This window comes from Mercenaria mercenaria, chromosome 14, assembly GCF_021730395.1.
Source record: "Mercenaria mercenaria strain notata chromosome 14, MADL_Memer_1, whole genome shotgun sequence".
In the NCBI taxonomy this organism is placed as follows: Eukaryota; Metazoa; Mollusca; class Bivalvia; order Venerida; family Veneridae; genus Mercenaria; species Mercenaria mercenaria.
Window position 1 is genome coordinate 71,576,535 of NC_069374.1, and position 9,107 is coordinate 71,585,641.

Below are 9,107 nucleotides of genomic sequence, written 5' to 3' on the forward strand. Positions count from 1 at the left end.
ACGTAGTTGTTCAAACGTTTTAAGTTCTAAACAAGAAGCACCACGGAATATTTACAATCACTTAAATAAAGCAGACCGATCTGTAATGAAACAAGGCTACATGAAGACGACATCAAAAATTAATCTTTACGTTTGGTTCCCAGCGCAGTAGGTCAAACTAGCATAAATATTATTCCCTATAAATTCTATATAAAACTGACATTTTTAATGAGCTACCAAACATAGCTAGACCCATTTTAGAGAACAAATCCTTACTTCATTGTAAAGCGTTATGATAAAACTGACATAAAATGAAGAGAAAAGTAGGGGTCATGTATCTTCTAAGAGAGGTTTCTCTTGTCACATTTGCTTACTGTAAAATCACATCAAAATCACACTGCTGTGACCTGAAGTACTACTCGTACTAAAATTGAGTTCACCAAATACAACCTTCTCTCCTAATTTGTCAAAAATACACCCACAATGAAATGTAAACAGAAACCAGCTTTAATTTAGACCTATTTGTCCATGCCAAAGTGAAAAATTAGTGTTTAAAAACCTGTCCGCCATTACGCGACTAGACCAGATGTCTCCCACGATGGTTCCTTGACTATAGTTAGGCCAGTATACAAAGTAAAAGTAGCGTAGTGACAGGAGCGGGCAATCAGATGGTAGAAATTATGCTCAGTTTCAAGAGCTTCATTGTCAACAAGAAACCCCAAAAGTATGTACCAATTCACCAACCTTGATAAAATTGAATTTAGTAATAATTCAATTGAGGAAAGTACGGTTATATTGAGACATGCTACTCAGAGATGCATTTTGAAACAGACGCATAAAATACCTTTTTAATTTCAAATTGTGAAAAAAATGCAATATTTTTCCTCAAGTCAACGGCCATGCAAACAAATAGGACAGATCAGTGTCCTATAAGGATTTATTCTTTAAATATCAATTTGATACTGTTCATTTACCACACCATGATGCTGCGTTTTAATACAAAATATAAGTATTTTTGATGTCAACAACTAGCTATCCTGAAGACAGATTAAAGTTTAAATATACTCCTTGCTGCGTTTAACATACGAGGAAAATTACGAAATTTAGATATGGAAAAATAATATGCTGCAGGAGTGTAGCTGGGGTCTTTCTCATAGTCTGCAGAGGTTGCGTATGGGGGTTCTCAAGTATAATCCAAAACAATTTGTTCGAGAAGGACGGTAAATAATACATTTTGGCAAATATTTTAAGCAAATACAATGATGAAAAAATATTCTTTCTTGAATAAAATTTGATATAAAATATGTTATTTTCTGTAAATTATTGCAGTTCAGTGGATTTCTTCTTTTCGCTTCTGTGTATCTGCGTAATGGCAGCTACGCACCTGTGTTGTATACAACAAAGAAAGAAAATAAAACAACAAAAAAAAACTTACAGAATATGACATATAATTGATTTAGCCACGTGACAGATAAACAAAGAGAAATATTAGAGCGCACCAAAAACAAAAATAACTTATAATAATGCGTTTGTAAACAAAACAACAATGACTCAATAGAGGAGTAGGGACTTTTTTTATACGAGCTGAGAGAAGTTAAGAGGAGTGCCTTTAGGCGTGCTATTGAGTATATCAGGAGTGACTACCGGTATGAGTCCTTTCCAAAGGACTGTACTTACTTGGAATTCTTTACCGGCAACTGTTGCCGAGGTTCCTGACTTGGTACACTTCAAGCAGCAGCTTACCAAGATTACCATCTAATTGCAGCTATCCACCCAGACTGTTTTAAGAACATAGGATGGTCAGAGCTGGGCGAATTCCCATTAGGCGTTAGGCTAGCCAGGTTGGTCTGTCGCTGAGGAACCGACTCAGTCTTGGGACTATCTCTTGTATTTTCTTACTTTGAACTTGCTTGTTTCTGCCTATTCTATTATATTTGTACTGCTTATCTTAATTGCTTTTTCACTTTTTCTTGTCACTAGCTGAAACGTACTGGTAAGTTAAATATCTAGATGGAGAAGCCATTTCCATTTAAATGAAAAAAAAATATATAATAGATATCATTCAAGTTGGAAAAGATATATACTATATCTATTTGAAGAAATGTTCTCCATTGACAGATGAAATAAATAAAATATCACGCTTTCAAATGTAAGGAACAAGTGTTATGTTTGTTTTGTGAATTATGAATTTTAAGGGACTCGGCTCTTGTGTCCGCCTTTGACATTTAGCATGGGGGACTTTGTAGGTGTGTGGGGATGTACACCGGATTGCTTTAATCTGTTGTTACAACGTCGGAAATCTTAGGGTTTTTTTTTTCTTCTTCTTTTTTTTTTTTTTTTGATCAGGAACAGAAATGAAATGTCTACTTCAAATAGGCCACTCTTAAGTTCGACCTTAAGTGATACAATCGTGCAAACTAACTGCGATAGGTTGTGTGTTCTGTCAGATAATGTTATGAAATGTCCATTAAATATAAGTTTTAATTGATCTGGATTTTATCTGATTTTCATTTTTCTGTTACCTAAATTTGTTTAAATGAAAGATCAATATGGCTGAAGAATAGTTTATTGGCTGTTCGTTATGAATCCGAAATTATCAGTTAAAATGCGCGTTAGTCAAAGCAAGGCAGTTGTGGATCTGCAAAGGATTAATTATATTTTTCTTTATTATATACCTATATTAGTTCTGTAATAAATTGGTTCGAGCCGAATACAGCATCCAAGATCGAGCTACTCTTATAATAACCCTATTTTATCATGCACTGGTAATTTATTATAATACCGACTAATACTGATCAGACTGAGTGAATAGTGATATGATTATAACGTAGTTTACATTCATTCTGCGATCATGTCTTTTTCCCCTACGTTGAGTGCGCAGGCGCGTTTTTTGTCTTACGTTACTAAGGGAAAAAAGTGAGATATGTTGAAAAAACACTAGGGCTGCTTCATAATACCTGGTTAATACTCTGAATTGCAATAATATTCGGGTAATTGATATTGGGATGTACCATGTCCCTTTTTTTAAATGACTTCTATATTCATTCTTTTCTTTCAACTCCACAATCACCATGTAATGCTAGGATTGCGGTACCGTCTTCAAAGTCGCCAGCTTGAAATCACTGTAAGCTCTAGGGTTGTGGTTTCGAGCCCTGCTGCCGACCGTGACTGTTTATGTGAAAAAGTTGACAGTTACTTATTGTGGATAGGGATCTAGTACTGGTCTCTTTGCGGGAACGATGCTTAATTAAAACAGCTCGCTTATACATTAATGAAATTGGCGTTAAACAACAACAGTAAGTGCGACTCTCTAATAAGATGCATGATAATAGGACTGATAACATAACAACACTTTTGAAAATGTATATTTTTGTTATTCTTTTACATATCTACATTCAATTACTTATATGAAATAACGTAATTATAATCCATCTTTGCAAAATACACATGACATCAGTGTTTGGAATTATGTTTCACGTTGTATAAAGTTTAGTTTTCAAAAAAAGATGTCTCAGTTGTTCTGTTATTTCGACACTAAACACTATATCCTTGCTAAACAAAAAGGGTGGTGTAACAGTAAGGTCTTTTTTTCTCCGTCTGTTGATACGTTTTTCAGGTAACAATCTAAGAAGTCTCTAGTCTTGAAAGATATCGACATCTCTATATAGCGTACTGATATTGCCTTGAATTAATTGTATTACGATTTCAGAGACGGCATCAAAGTTTTACCTCGACGTTATCGTTTCAATTAAGCGACGGCGAGCTTGTGCATTTGCATTTGTCAAAGGTCTTGTATAGTTTATTTCACTCACTTCATAACGATTTTATCCCTAGATACTAAGACATTTGCTCGCTATCTTCGTCTGCTTCTGTATGTTCCTTCGAGTTTGGAATTCCGAATGTGTCCAACACCTTATAAAACAAAAATCGACGTTTTAAAATAGCATATTTCCAGGCCTCTTGCTCGTCGTAGTCTTCTATTGAAATGAGTTTATTGACTATCTTTCTTATGACTTTATAGACCAGATTTTTCTTCATTACGTTCTACCAGAGAAACTTAATGCTAAACGCGTCCATCATTGCATTCCTGTAAGTGCTTTTAATGCTTTCAAAGACAGTTTCTCTGGCTTCTTTTTCACAAATTCCAGTATCTTCCTGGTATCTTCCTATACTTTTCAAACGCTTATTCTACAATGTCTTGCCAAGGATCGATGTATGAAGAATCCTCGGAGATTACTGGCATATCGTCGTTGCTATCATTTGTGTCCTGATCGTCAACAGGACCAAAAATGTCCACTTGTACAGACATATTGACAAGGTGTCTTCGTCCGTATCATCATCAAAATGCTTTGACCTTTTATGCCGCAACATATTATCTCTTCTTCCAAACACTTTGAAAGAAATATCACGTTCGTACATTTCTGTCCGAAGCCAAAACCTCTAATGAGGAGGAGTGGTGGTATAGTGGTTAAGGTGTCGGCCGCTCAACCTGTAGATCGTGTGTTCGAGTCCAACTTGGGTCTCGACCATGACTTCTCATATGACACCAGTACTGTTTCTTTTTCCAGAAAGCGGACTCGAGAGTGGTTCAAATAAGCTTTCATCACAATCGAGCTAAAATGAATTAGTATAAAGTAATGAAGAGTAGTCGGTTAAGCATTTGGTTTTATTCCTGTCTAACTGTAGCGATGTTGTCACTACTCCACGTTGACTGTATTGGCTTTTCGTTCCTATTAGATGGCGCTTCGTGTTTAGGTATCTTAGCTTTTCACCTACCATCTAATTTCCGGAAACTTTGTACTTACGTTTGTCTCTTGCTTCTTTCTTTCTGTGTAGTTCCAGATCACTCAAGGTAGACTGACTCTCAAGCATGTTTTTTTTCCAAGTCGTGGTCTGTTCCGCTGGGAGGATCATCCGTGTGCATATTTCTGAATAGGGCGTATGTTTATGCTGCAAAAATTTAAATTTTGATCCTTATACATTTTTTTTAACATCAAAAATATCCATTCTTTTTTCGAATACATGTCTTCACCCTTTGGTGTCTAAGCGATGACTGTGATAACACAAAATGTGGGCCTGTATTACCTAAGCTTTGAAGCATCTGACTTTCTTTTATATCGCATGGCTCTATCTCATTAAAAAACTTTTACTACGTGAATATAAACTCATTCAGTTGCATTCCTAATCACGCTTTGTTTCGTTATTACGAGATATTTGATATACTTGACATGCCCGCCCGCTTAGCTCAGTAGGCAGAGCGTCGGTCTACGGATCGCGGGGTCGTGAGTTCGATCCACGGGCGGGGCGTGTGTTCTCCGTGACTATTTGAGAAACGACATTGTGTCTGAAATCATTAGTCCCCCACCTCTGATTCATGTGGGGAAGTTGGCAGTTGCTTGCGGAGAACAGGTTTGTACTGGTACAGAATCCAGGAACACCGGTTAGGTTAACTGCCCGCCGTTACATGACTGAAATACTGTTGAAAAACGGCTCTAAACCCAAAACAAACAAACATAACAACTTATTTACACGACACCAGTCGGACACTTGACAATGTTTGCTACGCTGCACTTGCCACAATCTTTGAGCGATATTTTGGTTTTATTGCAGGTCCAACACACGTTATTGGAAGGTATTAAACTGAAGCTAAGTTAAATCCAAATTGTATAGCATTAAAAACGATATGTCTTTATAATAACGTTTCATCTGTACGTTATTTTGAGCTAGCAATATGGTCTTATCCATGTTACATAGCATCCAACGAAAAGCTGAAATACCGTGACATCCTATCCAACTGACAACGTTAGCAATGTATCCTCTAAGAAAAGGATTACTTTCATCAAATCCTGATAATCCATTGAGTCATAGCGAGACTTCTTCTTGAGATAAATGAACATCGATTCCTGAAGATCCTTAACGTAGGTGTTGTCAACAATATGCTCCTCCATGTCAACTCATAGATGTGGGACGGAAATGGTCACAATGACGAGTTAGCCGTATATGACCTTAGACTGAATACTTGCGTTCTGCAAACACTGCTTTAAAACAATATTTACTGACCCGCAGGCGTTGGACAAGCCATACGTTTTCTGTAAGTAGAAACTTTCTGCGAGTATAGATGTTAGTAACATGGTCTCCGAATGGAAAGGAGCTAAAATATATACTGCAACGTTTTAAGTAAGTATTCAAATCATTCACTCACTTTATTCGACTCACACTTGAACATGATGTCCTTCTAGAAAGTGCTTTAAAAAGTCAAGCTTACTTCAGCATTGCTAATGTCTAGAAATGCGTGAAACTGGTAGACTTATACATTTACTTCCGAACTTTAAAACAATCGTAATGTTTCAAAATGAACTTTTCCATCTAGATATTTAAGTTCCTTGACCACCCGGTATGTCAATTTAAAATCGACCAAATATAACTGCTTTTGATCATTATAAGCTAAGCACAAAATTTTGGTATCACTCGTAGTTTAAATACTCTAGACATTAGTTATAGCTGTTGTAATACACATAGTCACTCCTAATGTACTCAATAACACTCCTGGAGGCAGTACTTCTAACTCCTCTCAATTCGTGTCAACAAAGTCTCTACTCCTCAGTTTGAGTCATTGTTGCTTCGTTTCAAATTCATTATATGTTATTTTTGTTTTTGGTGCGTTTTAATAATTATCTTTCATATACAGAATGACCATTATAGCGTAACGCTATATGCATTTAACTATAAAACAAATGATAAAACATTATTATAATAGATTAAGAAAGCTGATTTTTTCTTTAAAAAATGACAAAAATAATTATACATGTATATATTAAGTTCTAACTATTATGACACTCATAGTCACTCCTGAAATACTTAATAGCACGCCTGGAGAAACCCCTCCTAACTCCTCTCAACTCGTGTGAAAAAATGTCCCCACTCCTCTATTTTAGTTATTGTTGCTTTTTTTGTTACAAACTCAGTCTGTAAGTTTTGTTTTTTTTGCTGTATACAACACAGGCTCGTAGCTGCCATTACGCAGATACACATGATCGTGGTGAATATTTGACAAGCAAAAGAAAGAAATCCACTGATCTGCAATAATTAACAGTAAAATAACAAATTTTATATAAAATTTTATTCAGGAAAGAATATAGTTTTTCCGTCATTGAGTTTGTTTCAAATATTTGCCAAAATGTATTATTTACCGTCCTTCCTAAACAAATTGTTTTGGATTATACTTGAGACCCCCCCCCCCCCACCCCCACACCCCCCACCTCAAAAAAAAAAGAAAAGAAAAAAGAAACCCACAACCAGCTACGCCCCTGCAGCATAATCTTATTTCATATCTAAATTTGTTATTTTCATCCTTTGTTGAATGCAGCAAGGAGTATATTTAAACTTTACCCAAACGAAAAAAATGATTAACAAAACACTAACAAAACACTAGCAAAACATCAACAAAACATATTTTGATATTTTGTTAGGATGTTTTGTTACTACAGCATTTAACAAAACACCAATACTGTACTTCCAGGATTTTAGGTGGTTAGTATTTTGTTAATGTTTTGTTATATCAGTAATGTTTTATTGATGTTTTATTACACTTTGAAGAATGAAAACCATGTCTTCTTAGTGTTTCATTACACTTGAATTTGTACATGCTATATTTTGTTGGTATCTCATTTGACTTGTAGAAACACGAGCTTTTGTCTAGGAAAGTTGGACTTAATTAGTAAAATTTTGGAATGGAAAATAGCATGAAAAATAATAACTTAGAAAGCTTTTGTGATGGAAACTATAGTCACAGAATTTTTGGGAGGTATTTCTTGTGAACATAGAATATTTTAGGGGCTTCCTAATGGCCAAGTGGTTAAGGTCGGTGACTTCAAATCACTTGCCCCTCATCGGTGTGGGTTCGAGCCTCACTTGGAGCATTGTATTCTTCTTGTAAGGAAGCCATCCAGCTGGCTTACGGAAAGTTGGTGTTTCTACCCAGGTGCCTGCTCGTGATGAAATAATGCACAGAGGGGCACCTGGGGTCTTCCTCCACCATTGAAGCTGGAAAGTCGCCATGTGGCCTATCATGAGTCGGTGCGACGTTAAATCCCCCCCCCCCCCCCCAAAAAAAAAAGAGAATATTTTAATGGATAAGTATTTTTATGACCAATAACTACAATAAACTTAATTATATAGGTAACAAAACAAATGGGATTAAAACATGTATTTTAATGCAACTTGTATATATAATGTATTCATGCACCTTGCAGAAAAGTTCATTTTGAACTAGTTAAAAATTTATTGAAATAATTATCATTACTTTTTCTCCTAGAGTAACACCAAAAAGAACATCACTTTTAGTAGTTGCATAGATAATATTGCAATTTTTTCCACCTGGCTATTAAGGGGTGATAAATTAATCTACTGCAGTGTACATGTTGCTTGTCTCACAACAGGAGATTACCACAGACTGATAAGATCTTGTCTGCTTTATATTTAGAAACTCTAGACTACCAAGAGGTCAGCCAATGAAAATAAAGTCAGTGAACTACTTCTGGGGTGTGTGCATGTACCACAAAAAGTAATCCTTAACTTTTTTTTTATCAGAGTAACCTTTAAAATTTATGTGTTATCTAAACGGAATAAAATCTTACTCTAGTACAGAAATAGTTTCAACATCCTAGATGTATCCTTCATTAGCTGACTGTAAATGACACATTTGCCCAAGAATATCAAAATTTCAAATCTAAACAGGAAGTTCTTTGAGAGCAGGATGGAGTTATTTCACTACAAAGAAGTTTATTTATATTAGCTCTTTGTTTACTATGTGCAGTTTATATTTAACATGGAAGTTTCAAAGTAATGAAAAGAATACAAATGGTGAGTCAATATAATTTATTCATTTTCCAACAGTAATCTAGATTACCTGTAACTAGTAAATCATGGATTTAAACTGGAAGCAGGTTGTTTACTTTTTGTTTGGGTAGCTTTCACAAATGACTTTTGCTTCACACCCAAACGAAAAAAATGATTAACAAAACACTAACAAAACACTAGCAAAACATCAACAAAACATATTTTGATATTTTGTTAGGATGTTTTGTTACTACAGCATTTAACAAAACACCAATACTGTACTTCCAGGA